Source organism: Eulemur rufifrons, chromosome 4, assembly GCF_041146395.1.
Source record: "Eulemur rufifrons isolate Redbay chromosome 4, OSU_ERuf_1, whole genome shotgun sequence".
NCBI classification, from domain to species: Eukaryota; Metazoa; Chordata; class Mammalia; order Primates; family Lemuridae; genus Eulemur; species Eulemur rufifrons.
The window spans coordinates 8,652,476-8,664,008 of NC_090986.1; the positions used below are offsets into that span (position 1 = coordinate 8,652,476).

The 11,533-nt window shown below is 45.7% G+C and overlaps 1 pseudogene; it reads right to left on the reverse strand.

The window, feature by feature from the left end:
* Positions 1 to 213: 213 nt before the first annotated feature.
* LOC138382417 (transcription factor Sp8-like) lies at positions 214 to 1,330 on the reverse strand (annotated as a pseudogene).
* Positions 1,331 to 11,533: the final 10,203 nt, after the last annotated feature.

Consider the following 11,533-nt stretch of genomic DNA (forward strand, 5'->3'; position numbering starts at 1 on the left):
GTGTTGCCGGTGGAGAGGGAAAGTCGGGCTCGAGACAGCAGTGTGTGTTAGGTTTATAAAGTTAAGTCACGTGGGGGCGTGGGGTAGGCAGAGACAGAAAGAGCAAGAAGGAGAGTAGGATTCAATGGAGTTTGGGGTTGAGGCCAGGACAGAGAGAGGCCCAGGGAACTAGGGTGGAAGGAGGTCGGATAGAGGGTTGGGCACCTGTGCAAGTCACTCCAAGCCATTGCCGTGCCCAGGCTTGGGGTGTCACAGCAGCCCTGGGGAGTGGCAGAGAGGGCTGCCCAGGCTTGCTGTCGGTGTCCCTGCCCTTGCAGCTGCTGCCAGAGCCTGCCAAGCCAGTGCTGCCACTGCCTCTTCACGTGCTTGCTGAAGTGGTTACTGTGCACGAAATGCTTCTTGCTGGTGTGGGGCCGTAGGTGCTGCTGTAACTCGTGGGAGCGCGTGAAGTGCTTGCCACAGAAGTCCAGTTGCACACAAAGAGCCACTTGCCTGTGTGCCAGAACAGGTGCGCCTTGAGGTGGGACACCTTTCTGTATGCTATGCTGCAACCTGGCACGTGGCAGCTGTGCAGGCTTTTGGGCCCCAGGCTCACCCACGCCAGGCCCAGCCGCTCTGCCTCCTGGCAGTCGGGGCAGTGGCAGGTGGTGCAGCCTGAGTTGTGGTGAGCAGAGGAGTGCTGGAGCCTCCCAGCTGCACCAGTGGGCAGTGCTCAGCCTAGTAATTCCCTGTGCTGGCCAGTGGTGACAGGGCCAACTCCGGATAGGAGCTCAGCAGCACCGGCTCAAGGCCATCCATGAGGTGCTGCCCCAAGAGGCTGAGAAGGTGCTGCTGAAGGCCAAGTGACTCAGGCCTGAGTAATTGAAGTTGCAGCCTCCCAGCAGCCAGTGTACCGAGGTTTGGAGCCCCACCCCCCGTGGGGGGTGCAGCGAGACCAACAGCGTTGCTGTGCCATTTGGGTTCTGCAAGTCCAGCCAGACGGCACCCACATCCCACCGGCTGGAGGTGCTGCCGAGCCCAGTTTGCCTGTGGCACCCAGGCCTGGACTCAAGTGCTTCAACCAAGATTTGTGCACCATGCCCATGTGGGTAGATGCCCTGCAGCCCATCCACCAAGGTGTGCACCTTGGAAAAGAATATGGACTGGTATAGGAGCAGTCCTGCAACTCCGCTGAGGCGCTGCCACCGCAACCACTGTCCTGGGCTATGCGGGAGGCCTGGAACACAGAGTAGTGACTGGCGAAGCGAGAACTGGGTGGCGGCCAGCACACTGCTGAAGGTAAGGGAGAAGGCACTGGAGCAAGGCGAGCCCCTGGAGCCAGGTGAGCCATGGTAGCTGAATGAGTTGCACACCAGGGCCTGCTGCTACTGAGGATGAGCCACGGTTCCTGGAGGCCCCAACACACCAAAGCTTGAGAGACGGGAACCCACTACATTGAGTTGCGGGAGACAGAGGACAAGGAGTGTTTCCAAGGGTGGAAGCCTTTGCAGAAGGAAGAAGAACTGTCAGAGAGGAAGGAGGGAGACAGGCTGGTGCTGCTGATCTTATTACAGGTAGTAGCAAGCATGGTCAGAGGAGTCGATCCCAACCTTGGTTCCCCTAGAAGTGAAGTCACTATGACACAAAAGTGCCCTCCTCCTCTGAGGGGATCTTTTCTATATTGATAAATCAGAGGCTGTTGTTGTTGTTTTTAAGATGTATGCACTTCAATGATCAGTTCTGCCCATTCCTTGGAGAGTTATAATTACATTTAAAGTATACTTTTTGCATTGAAATAATCTTAGATTTTTTGAAAATTACATACTGATGTAATTTAACCCTCAAATTACTTTATGCTATGATTTCATTTCTAGTGTGTTTGTGAAAACATGTGGTCAATTGTTGCTGCATCAAAGCTATGAAAGTTCCTTCTAAATTAGGTGGGCATCATTTATATACTCGTCCAAGGAAAATTAAGGACACAGAAGTGTAATATGCATGAAGAAAATCTAAGTGGAGAGACTCTTTGTGAGCCAGTTATAACAATGTTTAATGTGTGAAGTGGGTGTTCAGAGTAATATTCTTATGAGAGACATTTTGAATTTTACAAGTAAACTGTTGTACCAATTGCATATTCAGATAAAATATAGTGGAATTTGAAATGCTTTTTGTAAGATTGTGAACTTTGTTTTAATAAAACAAAATTGTTCCTACTGGGTTGAGTGTTGTACATTGAATGAAGAGTTATCCTGCCAGCAACATTAACCTATGTCACTTTATATTATATTTTGATTGGGATTGCATTGAATCTATAGATCATTTTTATTTAGTGCAGACATTTTAACAATATTAATTTTGCCAATATATGACCAAGGAATAGCTTTCCATTTACCTTAATGTTCTTCAGTTTTTAGTGTAGAGATGTTTCACCCTTTTGGTTAAAATTATTTATAAGTAATTTTCTGTAGCTATTGTAGATGGGATTGTTATCTTGATTTCTTTTTCAGATAGTTAATTCTATTGTATACAAGCCCTAGTAACCTTTGTGTGTTAATGTTTTGTCCTGCATGTTTACTGAATTTGTTTATTATACTAGTTTTTTGGTGAAGTCTTTAAGGTCTTTATATGTCAGTATGAGATTATGTCATTTACAAACAGGGACAATTTAACTTCTTCATTTCCTATCTGAATGCTTTTTTATTTTGTTCTCTAATTGCTCTGTCTTGTGCATCTTTTACTACATTTAATAGAAGTGGCAAGAGTGGAAATCCTTGACTTGTCCAAGCTCTTAGAGGAAAACCTTATAGTTATTCCCAATTTGCTATTATGTTAGCTGTGCATTTGTCATACATGGCCTTTATTGGGTTAAGGTGAATTTGGTCTATGTGTAATTTGTTGAGAGTTTTTATCATGAACTGATGTTGAACTTCGTCAAATCCGTTTTCTGAGTATATTGAAATGTTATGTTGGGCTTGGGGACTGTCATTCTTGTCAGAACTTGAGAAGATGCATCCAGACCTAGAGGAGGCCGTGAGGGCAACACATCTCACATTCTGTTGCCGTGACTTCCTTATGTCTACTGTGAGTATCTGACTCCATGAATGAAATTGAGGCCCAGGGATTTTCATCTTTGCTTATTGAATTATTCCAAGAATGTAGAAAAGTGTGCAAATTAAGTGCTTAATATATATGTGTTAAGTGACAGAATCCCAACCAGAGCCTTCCCAGATATGTGCATGGGCCTGGGTACCTTTATACAGTGCCCAGGGACCTCTAGGTTGGGTACAAAGACCAGCCAGAAGGAATCTCAAGCCTCCTTTACAAAATGCAAAAATAGGCTTGCTCTCTGTGCTTTTCCACACATACAGGGATGCAGGCCATTGAGACATGAGGCAGAGAACTTTTTCAGTAGGTGGGGAGAGAAAAATCATGAAACTCAACAACCACAGCATGCCCAGAGCCTTTCGACATTGCTAGGCACTAGGGACCTTTTTGTGCACGTGTTAGGCCATTTATTCCTTACAAGAACTCTATGAGGTTCATCTTGTGACCACCTAACTTTACAGAGGAGCAAACTAAGGCTCAGAGAGATGCAGTGAGATCCTGAAGATGTAGATAGTAAGTGGCAGAGTCACAAGTATACCTTGGAGGGGACAGATGCTCATCTGCTCAACAGCTGCTTCAGGAACGGTGGGATGCTGGTGAACGCTCACTCGTTAGGAATCCAGGATCACGATGAAAGAGGAGATTGTTTGGTTGTGGAAGGCCTAAGCTAGGGAGTCCACAGGCTTCTCCCTTGCGCCTGGCTGGGGGACCTGAAGTCTCTTCTAGGTTCAGGGAAGACTTTCATTTTCATCCTAGGGGGTTAAGCTAGGTCATACAGTGAGTGAGAGCACCACAAGTGGATGATTGGGGTCTGGAGGTAAGATCAGGAACAACCATTTAGGGCCTTGTGCATGTGGAGGATGTGGGTGTCCATGGTGGAAAATGTTCTAGGCTTTAAAAGTAAACTTTCATGTGAGGGTGAAAAATGATTATTAATATTTTTAAGGCATTTTTATATTTTGTCAGCTGTGAAGCAACAGCAGCCACCTGTATTAATAGCCTATATGAAGGGAATTACCCCACTGAGTCCTCAAAAGAAAAAACACTGTGGAGATGAGAAAGCAGAGGCTTTGTGAGGGTACCACATCTCAAATTCTTTGTAGTGACCTCCTTAAGGCGTCTACTGTGTCAGACTTCCATCAGTAGTCAATAAAATGGCCGCTCACCAGCACACTGATCAGAATAGAGAAACTTACACAGTGAGGACTGCAAGAATTTTTTTTTCTAGGCTACCTAAGGCTCTATTTGCTCTTGACATGGAGGCAAAGGGCCTGGGGGAGACTCATTTTCTTCACATTTTAGGTACAATATAAAAGGCCAAACATTCTAAAAGAACCTGTTTTACTTAAAGCAACATAATTGTTTTCCTTTCCTTTACATTAATGGGTGTATTGAGAAACAGCTACAGCAATCCCAGACCTGGCCACGGGGAAAATGGTGGGAGACTCGAGGGTGGGAGAAAGACCAATCATGGGGCCAGGGATCTGAACAGATGACTGGGAAGAGAAAACCCAAATAGCTACTAAACAACCAAGGGGTGGCTCACAAGTCTCATTTGGGAAACCAAAAACGAAATGAGCACTGTGATTTTATTTGTCACACAGACTCTAGATTGACACAAACAAACAAAAAAATATCAACACCCAGAAGAGGCTGGATGCAGAGAAGCAGCTACATTCAGAGACTCCTGGTGACGTATTTGCCACAGCACTTTTGAAAAGTGACCTGCTGAGCTATTAAAATTTTACACAGGTGTATTCTTTCACCCAGTAATCTTTTTTCGTGGGAATCTGCCTTCTGTAGAATATTAGTATTTGTTGTGCTGAATTCTGTCCTCTCCTCAAAATTTATATGTTCACAATCCATTCCTCAGTGCCTCAGAATGTGACTGCGTTTGGACATATGGCCCTTAAAGAAGCAATTAAGGTTAAGTGAGTTATTAATAATTTGTATGGGCCCCAATCCAATATGAATACGGTCCTTATAAGAAGAGGTGGTAAGGACGCAGACAAGCAAAAGACAAGACCCTGCAAACAGAGAAATAGAAGATGGCCATCTATAAGCCAAAGAGAGAGGCCTCAGGGAAATCACCCTAGTCAACAGCTTGATGACACACGGGGTGTTCCATGAAGCACAGCTGCCATGGAAATAAAATTTTATCATGTCAGGCTCCACCAGCATTAGAAAGTTGAACTGCAGCAGCAAACAGCCTATATTATAGAATGTGATGACATGGGGGGCACAGCTCCTGCCCTGGTGTGGCTACAGGGATGAGTTCTGTGAGATGACACATTGCAGACAAGTGCATGGAGCAACTCAATCCACTTTTCTGTGTAATTCCCTTTTGTGTAACATCCTCCCTAGGGAGAGTGTTGGCTTTTACACCTTGAAGAAGATGTGGCAGGGTAGTGGAACTGCCTGCTGCAGGGGATCCCTGGGGCAGGTAGTTAAGGCAACACAACGTGTAAAAATCATCATGACCTAGTGTCAAGTGAAAACAACATAAAGGCATTTTCTCTGATATTCCTGTAAGTATGTGGATAGGGACTTTGAATGTAAACAAGTAGCCACTGGGGACTAATGGAGGCCAGATTCCTTTGGGATAGGACTGTGGGTCACTCAGGTGGGAAAGCCTTAGGAATGATCCCGGGGAGCCCCGTATTTGGCTCTGGTTCCTGGGCCTGCCCTGGTCTTCTTGGGTCACTGTCTGTGGAGGCCACTCTGCCATCTCTCCACAGCCCAGCACTGGCCATGGTTGGTGGCATGGTGCACAGGACCTTTGTTCAAGGAGATAAAGTAGTTGGACCTAGCTTGTCATTGATATGTGTGGAGCTCTGCAAGGAGAGTGCTCACCAGCTGGGCCAAGAAGTGTCAATGGCCTGCCTGGATATCCACAAAGAGGGACACTCCTATTAAAACTTCTCCTTATAACAGGCACAAGGGAGCATCTGCTTAGACCTCCAGTCAAGAAGGAAACCAGTTGGCACAGATTGAAGTCTTGGGGTTAACATCTGTGTAGACAAACTTGGTCCCCAACTCACACCTTTCCATCCTGCCTGCCATGACCTGGATATGAATCTCACAGACATGCCAGGCTTCCAACACCTGACAACCTGCTCCTGTCCAGGAAAGGCCCTCTCATTTCCTTCCACCCCATGACACATGATGATAGGAAGGATGTGGAATTGTTCATATGGGATCACAAGTGAAGATCGTCCTGGATAGGTCTTCCATGGGCTTGCCTGTGTTATCTGTGGGTGACCCCTGCTAAATTGCCAAAAGTGTTAGAGGTGAGGGATGAGCAAACACCTGCATCATCAAAAAAGATTCATTTGGGACTTTCCTGAATTGAAAGCCTCAGAATGTCAGAACACAGTAGGTGAACATCTTGCTCTCTTGAGCATACTTCGTCGAGTGAGCTGGATGTGGGGGCTGTCTCTAGAATGTGGGTGCCTGGTTGCCAGAGTTCTAAGTTTTGTTGGAGTCTGTCACCGAGGAAGTGAGGTCAGTTCTTCAAGATTCCATCTCCTGGGCCCCTTCTTTCAATACAACCTATACAAAGGCCCTGCTGGGCTGCTAACTGCTCATGCTCCTCCCCCATGTTGCCTCCTCACTTGTACACAATTATGCAAACATACCCCACCTCAGCTCCCTGGGAACACCTGAATGCAGCCAGGGACCTAGATTTATGGAGACAGAACTGGGTCAGAACCTTCTTTTTCTTACCATTTCTGTGACCCTAGACATGTCGTTGTGTGTTTCAGTGTCTCCCCAGCTTCCCAACATTCACAGTGGCGATCATGCTTGTCTATTAGCACAAATATGTAGCTCCTTAAGCCAGACTTAATCTCCAAATAAATATAATAACAAGGTCATAATTATGCTTAACATGATAGAACTCTATTTCCTATATTTAAAATTCACTGATTTCTTCCCCAGAAGGGGAGGTAAAGTCCTTGAGTAATGTTTACTTTTCTCCTGGTATCATAACTTAAATACTATTAAAATTAATGATACTAACATAAAATTAATATATGTTATATGATAAGGGAATAAGAGACTAAAGAAAATGAAGATTTTATACACACACATGTAAACACACACACACACAACAAAATAAGGATAAAATACTCCTGACGATTGCAGTTCTTCTTTTTGTAACTGTTCACATGGTTGAAGCTGGTGTTCGTAACTGTGTACTGCTACCCATCCTGTTTTCCTTGCCTTCAGAAAGAAACTCAGCTGTCCTTGAATCTTTAACTAGAATGATGGGACAGCCCTTATTCTTGAAAAGACTGGGCCAGTTTCTGTTCTACCTTAAGATCAGGTACTCTTAGTTTCCATTGACCTTAATCTCAGGGCATGGTAATACTAAGAGATTCCATAAGAGATCTCCAGTATTCCAGGCATACTCTTCCTTATCCACATTGTGGAGAATTAGTCCAATTTCTCCTTGATTGTTTGGATTAAGCCCCTCAGCCAACACCATAATTCCTCTCCTGGCTTACGGACTCAGAGTCATGAGAAGCTCAAAGTAGCCAGTGGCAGTCTGAGGTTCCAGCGTAATGGAATCATTGTTGTGTCTCCTGGTAGAATCATTCCTCTCTGTAACCAAGACCTCTAGGCCAGCAGGCCAGAATGTTGTGAGAACAGGAAGCAAAAGTTTTCCTAGTGGTTCACTAGGGGTAACAGTGGGTGGTGCCACTCCCATTTCTCTCTCCCTGATCCCTGGACTTGTGAATCCTGGCTATAAAAAAGACAGTGTCATATATTGGATATTGATTCAGAGCACAGACAACCTTGTGGAGAACCTTATCCCAGCCTTGCAGGTACTGCTACAAACATAGTGTGTAACTGAGTCTTCAAAAGATTACTCCACCTTTGTATCTATCCAGCCAGCTTCTTCATGATAGTGAGAAACATGATAAGATCATAAATTCCATGAGTGTAGGCCCACTGTCACACTTCTTTGGCTCTGAAGTGAGTTCCTTGACCAGAAGCAATACTATTAGGAACAACAGTTGTAAATAAGGCATTCCATTGGCCCACAGATAGCAGTTATGGCAGAAACATTGCATGCAGGGAAGGGCAATCCATGTCCATATTTAGTGTTTATTTCCGTAGAAACAATACACTGCCCTTCCATAATGGAAAGCGCCAATGGAATCAATCTGCCATCAGGTAGCTGGCTGATCGCCCCGGGGAATAGTGCCATTGGATACTCAGTGTTTATTTCTGCTGCTGTGAGATTGGGCACTAAGCCATGGCATGGCCACGTAAGCTTTGGTGAATAGAAGTCTATATTGCTGAGCTGCATCCCTGTTACCGTGGTCACTTTGTTCATGAGCACACTAAGCAGTGACAGAGGTGGCTGGGGAAACAGGCTGACTGCTATCCACAGAAAAGGTCATCATATCCATTTGATTGTTAAACTCCTCCTCTGCTGAGACTACCACTTTGTGAGCATTCACATGGGACCAGTGGGTGAGGTGGCAAGATGGCAGACTAGAAGCAGCGCATGCACATTGCTCTCAAGGTAAGCCACAGAAGTTGCAGGTGGATGCCCACCTATGGATGGGCCTTCTTGGAAAGAGCATTGTGAATCACTGGAGAAGCAACAGGGGGATTCAGAGTGAAGGAGAAGGTGATGGGGTGATCTACTCAGCAAGATGGGAAGGTACATTGGGGAGGCATCCACATGTGGGGAAGAACAGGAGGAGAGAACACTGGGACTCCATGCTCCCTTGACAGACACTGCAGCCCAAAGTGTGAGGGGGCCCTCACCAACACTACAGACCTCTGGACTGATCAGGGAGCTTCTTGGAGTTCTGTGCAGTGACACTGCACCAGAGAGCAGAGAATGGGCACAGCAGGAAACTGTGGCTTCTATTCTCAGGTTGCTACAACTGATGTCATCCTGAGCTCTCAGGTTCAAATCACCAGGTCTGCACAGAGCTCAGCTTTGCTGTAGCTGCCTCTGGATTGCCTGGCTGGGCTGGGCAGGGAGTAGGAAGAACAGATGCCACCTGGGGAGGCCTGCAGCTATTGCATCCATGGGACCCAGGCAAGGAGTGAGCCCCAGCTGCCCAGTGGCCCAGTCCCATGGTCCCACTCCCGTGAACCCCACACTGCCATCCAGCTCCAAGGCTCTGCCCCCATGGTTCCCATGTTTCTGTCTGATCCTATGGCTCCACCCCTCAGACTCTGGCACTTCTGCTAGGACCAAGGAACCAGGCTCTGAGGCTTCCCTTCTGTTTCCAGGGCTTTGTCCCTGAGGCTTCCACAGGCCACCTAGCAGGAACCAGCCCTGTGGTCCAGCATTCTTCCAGTGACCCACTAGACTCAAGCTGCCATTTTGCCTGGACCCAGTTGGAAGGAATGCCCACAGATCTGGCACCTATGACAAGTGCTTAGATAGCCTCCGCCTTCACTATTACCACTGGAGGGAAACCCAGGCAGAGCAATTTCCTACAACACGAGCCTCCATAGAGAAGCGTTTTTCTGGCACCCAACCTGAGCTTCCAACAGTGGCCCGGGGAACAACCCACCACTCCACATGAAGATTTTCCAGTACCACCTTCGACTTTTACAATCACAGGGTAAGAGGACAACACAGAACAGCTGCATTACAGGCTCTGAATGAATCCAGCTCTACCCTGCAAGATCAGTCTTCCACAGTAGGTCACAAAAACACCAACCAGGGACCTTTCCTTCTTCTCACTTAGTAGGAGAGATCCCAACAAAGGAGAACAGGTTTGCTGCAAAACTATCTGCCTTGAGCTGAGACAAGAGGTTTCACATGAGAAAAAAACAATGAAAGAATTCTGGAAAAATGAAACAACAACAACAAGCTAGTTTGACACCCCCAAGGGATCACAATGAATCTACAACAGTGGACCCAACCAAAAAGAAAGTCTTGAAATGTCAGAAATGGAATTCAGAATATGGATAGCAAATAAGATGAATACTATGGAAGAGAAAATTTAAAACCAACTTTTAAACTTGGACCCAATGAATTGGTATATAATTACACATTTGGCCATTTGTTCCTCCATGCAAAGTGAACAACCAGATGGACTTTTGGAAGCTCTTCCCATCAGGAAGATTGGACTTCACCACTGTCCTTCAAGGTTACCCAGGTTGTAGTTCTGAGCTGTTCACTTTTGGGTTGTGTCTACATAGCATGGAAAACTGTATCTAAGAAATGGCTGAGTCTTCTCTTCCTTTGGCAACAAATCATAGGGAGCTCCCCATGAGGCCATAGGTGCAGGCTGGGAGAGAGAAGACAGTGTAGCAGGAGTGGGGACCATGGGCATTTGTGCCACTTATTTATGCAACTTACTTATGCCTTTAGGGAGTCCTTGGGCCCAATCAAGTATGCATCACTTCACTGTAAGGATGAAGTGCTATTGTGCACATGTAACTTTATGGCTTTGTGTGTTAGATAGCACCTAGTTCACAATGGATAGCTCAAGTCACATAGTAACTTGATGGCACATATTTAAGTATTCAGGCTCTACTAAGGTCCAGTAGTAGGCCAATATTTGTTTCTCAAAATGGAAACCATTATTCACAGAAGGCGGTAGGGCTCTGCTTCAAATCCTATGGTCCTGCACTGTGATTCATCTACGGGGGCCTTCCAAATCCCCCTAATAGCATCCATCCCTATTTGACATTGGTATTTAAATCACCATTGGATCTACTAGATCATATGCCCCAATTGGCAAAGCTGCTTGCATGGCAATGTGGAGTTATTACAGAGCCTTCTCTTGTTCTTGGGCCCACTCGAAATGAGTAGCTTTTTGGGTCACTTGGTAAATGGGTCAGAGTAACACATTCAAATGAAAAATATGTTGATTCCAAATTTAAAGATCTTCATTAGGCATTGTGCTTCTTTGATACTTGCAGAAGACAGATGCAACAACTCATTATTCACCTTAGAAGGGCTATCTTGACACACTTCACATGCCTGGATCCCTCAACAGCATTGAGGTAGAAGTCACGAATTCTTGCTGGGAATTATTTTACTCTCTCTGACATGGGAATGTCTTACTAAAAAGTCTAGAGTAGTTGGTAAATTTTGCTCACTAGATCCAATCAGCATAATGCCATCGATGTAATGGACCACTGGGATATCTTGTGGAAGAGAAGGCTATCAAGAGCCCCACAAACTACATCATGGCATAAGCCTAGAGCTGATGCATTCATAAGGTAAAACAGTGAGGGTTTATGGCTGTCCTTGCCAGCTGGAAGCAAGCTGCCTCTGGTGGGTCTTAAGGGCATTTGTTTTTCTTTTTCCTGCTGTTCCATGGGTTGGACTTATGGACACATATGAAGAAAAAATAATTACCAATCAATAGCTGAATGCCAGGTACCAGGGGATGTGTTAATTTACTCAAGCAAGGAAACCACATCTGGCAAAGCAGCTGCAATTGCACTCACCTGGTTA